This window comes from Cetorhinus maximus, chromosome 13, assembly GCF_964194155.1.
Source record: "Cetorhinus maximus chromosome 13, sCetMax3.hap1.1, whole genome shotgun sequence".
Classification (NCBI taxonomy): domain Eukaryota; kingdom Metazoa; phylum Chordata; class Chondrichthyes; order Lamniformes; family Cetorhinidae; genus Cetorhinus; species Cetorhinus maximus.
In genome coordinates, this window is record NC_135891.1 from 17,967,678 (window position 1) to 17,976,334 (window position 8,657).

Here is an 8,657-nt window from a genome sequence, read left to right on the forward strand (position 1 = left end):
AATGGTGGTGGACAATTAAACAACTCACTGGAGTCAATGGGAATCAGGAGGAAAACTCTCCGCTGGTTGGAGGCACACCTAGTACAAAGGAAGATAGTTGTAGTTGTTGGTCAGTCATCTCAGTTCCAGGACATCACTGCAGGAGTTCCTCAGGGTAGTATCCTCAGCCCAACCATATTCAACTGCTTCATCAATGACCTTCCTTCAATCATAAGGTCAGAAGTGAGGATGCTCGCTGATGATTCCACAATGTTCAGCACAGCTCGTGAATCCTTGGATACTGAAGCAGCCTATGTCCAAATGCAGCAAGACGTGGACAATGTCCAGTCTTGGGCTGACAAGTAGCAAGTGATATTCACGCCACACAAGTGCCAGGCGATGACCATCTCCAACAAGAGAGAATTTAACCATCACCCCTTGATATTTAATGGCTTTACCATCACTGAATCCCCCAATATCAACAGCCTGGGAGTTACCATTGACCAGAAGCTGAACTGGACTAGCCATATAAATACTGTGGCTACAAGAGCAGGTCAGTGGCTAGTAATCCTACGGTAAGTAACTCACCTCCTGACTCCCCAAAGCTTGTCTACCATCTACAAGGCACAAGTCAGGAGTGTGATGGAATACTCTCCACATGCCTGAATGAGCGCAGCTCCAACAACACTCAAGAAGCTTGACACCATCCAGGACAAAGCAGCCCACTTGATTGGCCCCTTTCCACAAACATTCACTCCCTTCACCACCACATACAGTGGCAGCAGTGTTTACCATCTACAAGGTGTACTGTAGGAACTCACCAAACCTCTTCAGACAGCACCTTCCAAACCCATGACCACTGCCATCTAGAAGGACAAGGGCAGCAGACACATGGGAAGTTCCTTCCAAACCACTCACCATCCTGACTTGGAAATACATCACTGTTCCTTTACTGTTGCTGGGTCAAAATCCTGGAACTCCCTCCCTAACACCACTTTGGGCATACCTACATCACATGGACTGCAGCAGTTCAAGAAGGCAGCTCACCACCACCTTCTGAAGGGCAATTAGAGATGGGCAAAAAATGCTGGCCTAGCCAGTGACAACCACATCCCATGAATGAATAAAAAAAAGAAGATTGCTAGCTAACAGAAAACATAGAGTAGGCATAAATGGGTCATTTTCTGGTTGGCAAGATCTAATGAGTGGTGTGCCACAGGAATCAGCGCTGGGGTCTCAACTTTTTACAATTCATATTGGATGAAGGGACAAAAAGTATGTTTGCTAAATTTGATGAGGATACAAAGATAGGTAAGAAAGTAAGTTGTGAAGAGGACATAAGGAGGCTACAAATGGATATAGATAGGTTAAATGAGTGGGTAAAGATCTGGCAAATGGAGTATAATGTGGAAAAATGTGAAATTGCCCATTTTAGCAGGAAGAATAAAAAAGAAGCATGTTATCTGAATGGTGAGGGATTGCAGAGCCCGGCAGTACAGAGGGATCTGGGTGTCCTAGTGCATGAATAGCAAAAGGTTAGTATGCAGGTGCTGCAAGTAAGTAGGAAAACTAATGGAATGTTATAATTTATGGCTAGAGGAATTGAATCCATAAGTAGAGAGCTTATGCAGGGCATTGGTGAGCTCAATCTGGAGTACCATGCACAGTATTGACCTTCTTATTTAAGGAAGGATGTAAGTGTTTTGGAAGAAGTTCAGAGAAGGTTTCCTAGACTAACACCTGGAAAGGGCAGGTTGTCTTATAAGGAAAAGTTGGACAGGCTAGGTTGGTATCCATTGGAGTTTAGAAGAGTAAGGGGCAATTTGATTGAAACATAGAAGATCCTGAGCAGACATAGTTGAAGTGATAGTAGAACATTTGAAGTTGGAAGTGATACCAGACATCAGTGAGTCACACCTGGAGGTGGTGAGACTTCAGTTACAAGTGAAGAAGCTTGAATTTGAACAAGCAATGAAAATGAAGAAACTTGAACTAGAGGCAGCAGAAAAACAAAGGGCAGAGAAAGATAAAGAAAGAGAAAAAGGGAGAGTATTTCAAAGAGAAATGGAAATACGAGAACGCGATCTCCATTTGGAAAAGTTAGCAATGGAAGAGAGGGAGAAGGAAAGAGAAAGAGAATAACTGGCTTAAAAAGCTGGACTTTAAAAAAAAATTCTCAGATGCTGAGGAAGGTTCTGATGATGAAAAACCTTGAAACCTAAAACCCAGTGGGGAAATGTTTAAATTTGTGCTAGCTGTTCTGAAGTTTGAAGAAAGGGATATAGAGGGGTTCTTTATTTCATTGAGAAGATAACTAAACAGATGAAATGGCCACAAGAAAACTGGACATTCCTTTTATAGACTAGGTTAGTGGGTAGAGCTCATGAGGTTTAGGCTTCATTGTAAGAAGAAGTTTTTTAAAAATTCTTTCATGGGATGTGGGCTTTTCTGGCTAGGCCAGCATTTATTGCCCATCCCTAATTGCCCTTGAGAAGGTGATGGTGAGCTGCCTTCTTGAACCGTTGCAGTGCATGTGGTATAGGTAAACCCACAGTGCTGTTAGGGAGGGAGTTCCAGGATTTTGACCCAGTGACAGTGAAGGAACGATGATATATTTCCAAGTAAGAATGGTGAGTGGCTTGGAGGGGGACTTCCAGGTGGTGGTGTTCCCATCTATCTGCTGCCCTTGTCCTCCTAGATGGTAGTGGTAGTGGGTTTGGAAAGTGCTGTTTAAGGATCCTTGGTGAATTCCTGCAGTGCATCTTGTAGATGGTAGACATTGCTGCTACTGTGCATTGGTGGTGGAGGGAGTGAATGTTTATGGATGTGGTGCCAATCAAGCGGGCTGCTTTGCCCTGGATGGTCTGGGAAATTCCTCCCAAGCCCCTGAATGTGATCAAAACAAGTTCCAGGAGAAAACAGTGATCATAAGTCACTTCATCCAATATGCCACCTACCATTTCAACAGAGTGGTATCAGCCACAGCCAGGAACCCCTCCAGCTCCCTTTTGAATCATGCAGTAAATCTGCAATTACTGCACAAGCCTGCAACTTGTTCTAAAGGATGATGATCCTTTGTGTAAAGAACAACCTCCTGACATCTAATTTGAATATTGCTGAAAGAAGAGACATGGGGCAGAATTTTGCTGTTGGTGAGCAGGGGGCGGGGCCCACTCGCTGACGCGTACAATGATGCTGGACGGAATGTTGGGCGGAACCCCCGACGTCATCCCGCCCTATTTAAATTTTCAGGAAGGCGGGGGTGCAGCAAAATCAGCTGCAGGCCCGCCGACCTGTCAATGACCAATTGAGGCCATTGACAGGATCATTTAAACAATTAAAGGACCTGCCCGTCCACCCTTAAGGTTGGCAGGTCAGCCAGGAGCCCCCGCGACAAATAGAGAAAACATGAAACCTCATCCAGCGGCGGGATGAGGTTTCATGTAGGGTTTAAAAAATTTTAATAAATTTATTCTGTAAATTATGAACATGTCCCATCTCATGTGACATTGTCACACGAGTGGGACATGTTAGGGAATTTTCTTTTTCCTATTTTTAATATTTTTCAAAGTGGAAGCGATCTCCCTGAGGCTGCACTTAGCCTCAGGGAGATGAGTGTGCTCTTTCGTGCGCATGTGCAAAAGAGCGCACTCTCGCTTTTAGGGAATCCCCCTGCCCGCACAGGGCCCGCCTTAATTGGCCCGCCCACGTAAAATGGCGCTGCTGCTCGGTCGTTGGCGGGGATCGGCTCCCCGCCCGCCGGAGATTGGGTCGGGCCTGCCCGCCCGACAGGCAGAACATTCTGCCCATGAAGCTTTTCATCTTGCACTCATCAGGTCAGATGCAAGAATATTAAATTTCAAATTTTAACTCTTGCGTCTGTTCTGATAAGTGCAAGACGAAAAGCTTTAACATCATGTTTCTTCTCTCAGCAATACTCAAGTTCTGCACTACCTAGCGACTACATCTAACTTTGTTTATGTAAGTTGTTTACGTATTGAGGCCATCTATGCGGCTGCCTCACTGCATACTTCTTGCCCAATAGGCCAAGCCTCCCCTCAGGTTACTCCTGCCTTAGCCCTTAAGCCATGTTTTTCTTTAGTTACTCTCTCTCCTCATGCTCTCTCTACTCTCATTTCATCCATGATTTCCTGCATAGTAACTAATAGCTTTTAAACTAAGTATCAGTCCAGTAGCCTTCATTGCAATTTTCTTCAGAATTCTTCCTCACTCACCTTGTGAGGGGACTAGACTGGACTCAATATTCTAGATGAGGTCTAATCAAGGACTTGTTCAAGGGAACTATATAATTTTTATTTCATATTAAACCACCCTAGCAGTACAATCCAATCCTCTATTTGCTTTAGAGATTCTCGTGCTATAACACCTCGGTCTCTTTCCTACTTAATAGACTTTAGTTCAGAAACATGCACGGTATACATGCTTGATGTTAGTATGCAGAACAATATTATTTGTTGACATTAAACTTCATCTGCCAGGTACTTTGACCTGATTGCCATTCTTCATATATGTGACTACACTATTAGCCATATAATGTAATTGAGATCCACTCTGTTCCCACAGATTTCAAGAAAAGATTATTGGGTAGCAATCAGCACCAGGAACAATGAATGAATCTTTTAGCTCAACCCAGTCAACTGCAGCAACCCCAATCTGACTCTAATCTCTGCTTCCTTATTGAGGGCACATCAATCCATCAATCGACACTGCACATTGAATTAAATCTAGTTAATTATTAGTAGGGAAAGATCATTTGTTTACCATCACGGTAAGCTGGTTATCAATTAATGTAAATGTATTTATTTTGCTGTGTTTATAGTTGTGCTGGGCATCAGCAAAAAGATGGATGTCAGAAAAGCAAACAATTCGATAAGAGCATCTGAAGATTCATTATCCTGGTCTACCCGAACCTTTCTTGATCTGAGCTGTTCTCCTGATTAACTAAGGATCTAATATACACCCATTTCCTATACAAAATAAACTTTAAAAATATGCATCAGGACCTTCTTTGCTTAATGTAGTCAAATAATCACTATAACTTAAAATTTGAAGCTTTGAAATTACACTGTGCTATTTAATGTTCTTGTATGAAATTGCTTTGCCTGCTATTTTAACATTATTTTGAATTTGTTAGCACCTCCATTAAGAATGATGGTGTTTCATACTGTATACCATTATTACAAAGCATAACTTCAAGGCCAAAGATTTTAACTGTACCACGATAAGTAATATTCCCTCTTTACAAGTAAATACTTTGCTAAAAATAGCACTAAGTTCAGCAATGACAGGGTTAAAATGCTTATGTCAGTGAAATCTGCTGATTAATATGTGTGAAACAAACCATACTACAGGTGGACACATGCTGCCATGGGATAATTGGCACCACTAGAGTGAATAGGTCGGGGAAGGAAGTTGTCAATATTAGCCCCCAGCAAGCAAGAAGGTTGATGAGAGCAGAGGACAGGGTAGAAGTAATGTAGAGGTAACTACATTTCTCCTAGAAAGGAGCGTTGCTCAATGGAGACCTGAAACAAGTTGGCAGAATGACATCTGAAGCAATAGCTGAGACAATACACTGAAGAAGTTTAAGAGGAGAAAGTGAGAACTAATGCACAAAGCCAAAATAATGCTGCATTCAAAACTCTGCAAATAAATGCAATGGGACTGAAGAACTCTACAATATATTTTGCCCCACAGAAAGCTTATATGACCATGAGGCGGGAGAGTTGGGGGTGGGGTCAAAAGTTTTTTGCTAAGACTTCAAAGGAAGCAAGTATTATCAGATTGAACCTTCCCAGCAACAAAGCATTGTTCTGACCTGGCATTTTCCTGCTCTTATTGTCTTTCACCCTTGCAGTATAATCATCATAAAAGCAGCAACAGCAAAAGATTACCGCTTTGCATGACATCCTTTGATGCTATCCCCGTATCAGGTGTCTGCGACCATGTTGTGTCTGCACAGTTGTAAAAAGCCACATTCCAGGTGGTCCAAAACAGCTTTAAGCCTCTTTGAAATTGCATCACAGCTTTAGTATGAACTAGAAGAGACATAAAGCACTCAGATACAATCTACAAGGGCCTAGTATATGGTGAACCCAGGATGGGCAGTTGTGTAATCATTATCTTTATTATGAATAGTTAGGAGCAAGCAGCAGTTCTTCCATTGTACGAAATGCAGGTAAAAGCATTAGACTGTGCTAGAAAGTATAGAAATAATCTTTAAAGCTGCCATGCTGGATTAATTGGGTAAATCCATAATTGTTCAAGGTTGTTTGAAAACTTGGTGTTATATTTGACCTCGAGATGAGCTTCCAAATACATATTCGCACCATCACTAGACCACCAATTTCCACCTCCGTAATATTGGCAGGCTTCGCCCCTGCCTCAGCTCATCCGCTGCTGAAATCCTCAACCATGCATTTGTTGCCTCTAGACTTGACTACTCCAACACACTCCCAGCTGGCCTCTCAGATTCCACCCTCCTTAAACTTGGGGTCATCCAAAACTCTGCTGCCCATGTCCTAACTCGCATCATCCCGTTGACTATGGTCGCTGACCCACATTGACATCCAGTCAAGAAACTTCTGGATTTTAATATTCTCATCATGGCTTTCAAATTCCTCCATGGCCTCACCCTCCCTATCTCCGTAATATCCTTCAGCCGCACAACTCTCTGAGATATCTCTTCTCACCTAACTCCGGCCTCTCGAGTGTCTCCAATTTTAATTGCTCCTTGGTGGTCGGACCTTCATTCCCTTCCTAAACCTCTCTGCCTCTCTATCTTGCTTTTCTCCTTTAAGAGGCTCCTTAAAATTTACCTCTTTGATCATTTTGGTCCCTGACCCAATTTCTCTTTATGTGGCCTAGTGTCATATTTTGTCTTATAGCTCTGCTGTAAATGGCCTTGGGACATTTTATTACATTAAAGGTATAAACATAAGTTGTTGTTTTGTAAATCTTATTTTCGTATTTCTATTTTGTATTTAAGTGCTATGTGTAGTACAAAATAATTTGGATGATCTTAAAGTGCTTCACAACCCACTTTACATTTCAAGGACAGTCACTGGTGTTAGGTATACAAAGTTAGCAGCTATTGTGCACAGATGTGGCAGATTGTGCTACATAAATGACACATCTTGCTGCTGTATAATTAAAAATGGTTTCATACTTTGGAATTGCACGTTTATTAAGATCTGCACACAGAAAAACGGATGGATTAACTAGTTAATCTGTCACTGGTTGTGGGAAGAATATTGACCAGAATACTGAGAAAACTGCACTTCTTTAAATACAACCAGGGATCTTTTGTATCCACCTGAACAACACAGATGGGACTTCAATTTAATGTCTTGCCTGAACAATGATGCCTCCAATGGTGCAGCAATCCCACAATACTGCAATGAAGTGTCAGCCTGGATGAAGTGCTCATCCTCAAGTGGGGTTTAAACCCACAACCTTCAGTGGCAAGAGTGCTCTCAAGTGAACAAAGCCAATATTTGATTTTATTAACTAAAATATTATTTAACCTACATCTTATGTGTTGCAAGGTTTTATGTTGTCTCACGAAGAAGTCTAGAGGCTTGCATGGTTGAAAAATAACTGTTTATTAATAACACATAACTATATACATATGTACAGGATACAGTCCTGACTAGGTGCTATCTTCATGCCGAATTCTACTAGAATCACCACAACACTTTACTATTCCCATGTGACACTCTACGTGATAATGTGGGCTGTACTGTTTCGCCTGAACCACATTAACCTTTACAGTCCTGAACTCCTGTAAGGGGTTCCGTTGCCTTCCTCCTTGGTGATTCTTGGACTCCAGAATTACATGAACAAAATACACGCAACAAACAGGTTTTGGCTCAACATTAAATTCATTAGTTTATTAAACCAACAAAACCACAGCGCAAACCCCTTTCTGATTTGACTGAAACTTACAATCACCCAGGCAGTTGGTCCTTACCTGTGATTTGGAGCTGACCAGTCCCCGTCCCTCTTCACCTGACTGCAGTCCCCATGCTTCGATGTTGTCCTTTTTGTATCGTGTCGCAGTCATGCTATCATACACCTGGGCCTCAGGTGTAGATTTAGTTAACAGCCTGCTGGATCACCACCCACTGAGGTTTCCCACCCACGGTGGTTGACAGGGCCCTCAACCGTGTCTGACCCATCTCCCGCGCCTCTGCCCTCACACCTTCCTCTCCCTCCCAGAACCATGATAGGGTCCCCCTTGTCCTCACTTTTCACCTCACCAGCCTCCGCATTCAAAGGATCATTCTCCGTCATTTCCGCCAACTCCAGCATGATGCCACCACCAAACATATCTTCCCTTCAACCCCGCTGTCGGCATTCTGTAGGGACTTTCCCTCCGGGACACCCTGGTCCACTCCTCCATCACCCCCTACACCTCAACCCCCTCCCATGACACCTTCCCATGCAATCGCAGAAGGTGCAACACCTGCCCCTTTACTTCCCCCCTCCTCACAGTCCAAGGGCCCAAACACTCCTTTCAAGTGAAGCAATGCTTCACTTGCACTTCCCTCAATTTAGTCTACTGCATTCGCTGCTCCCAATGCGGTCTCCTCTACATTGGAGAGACCAAACGCAGACTGGGTGACTGCTTTGTGGAACACCTTCGGTCCGTCTGC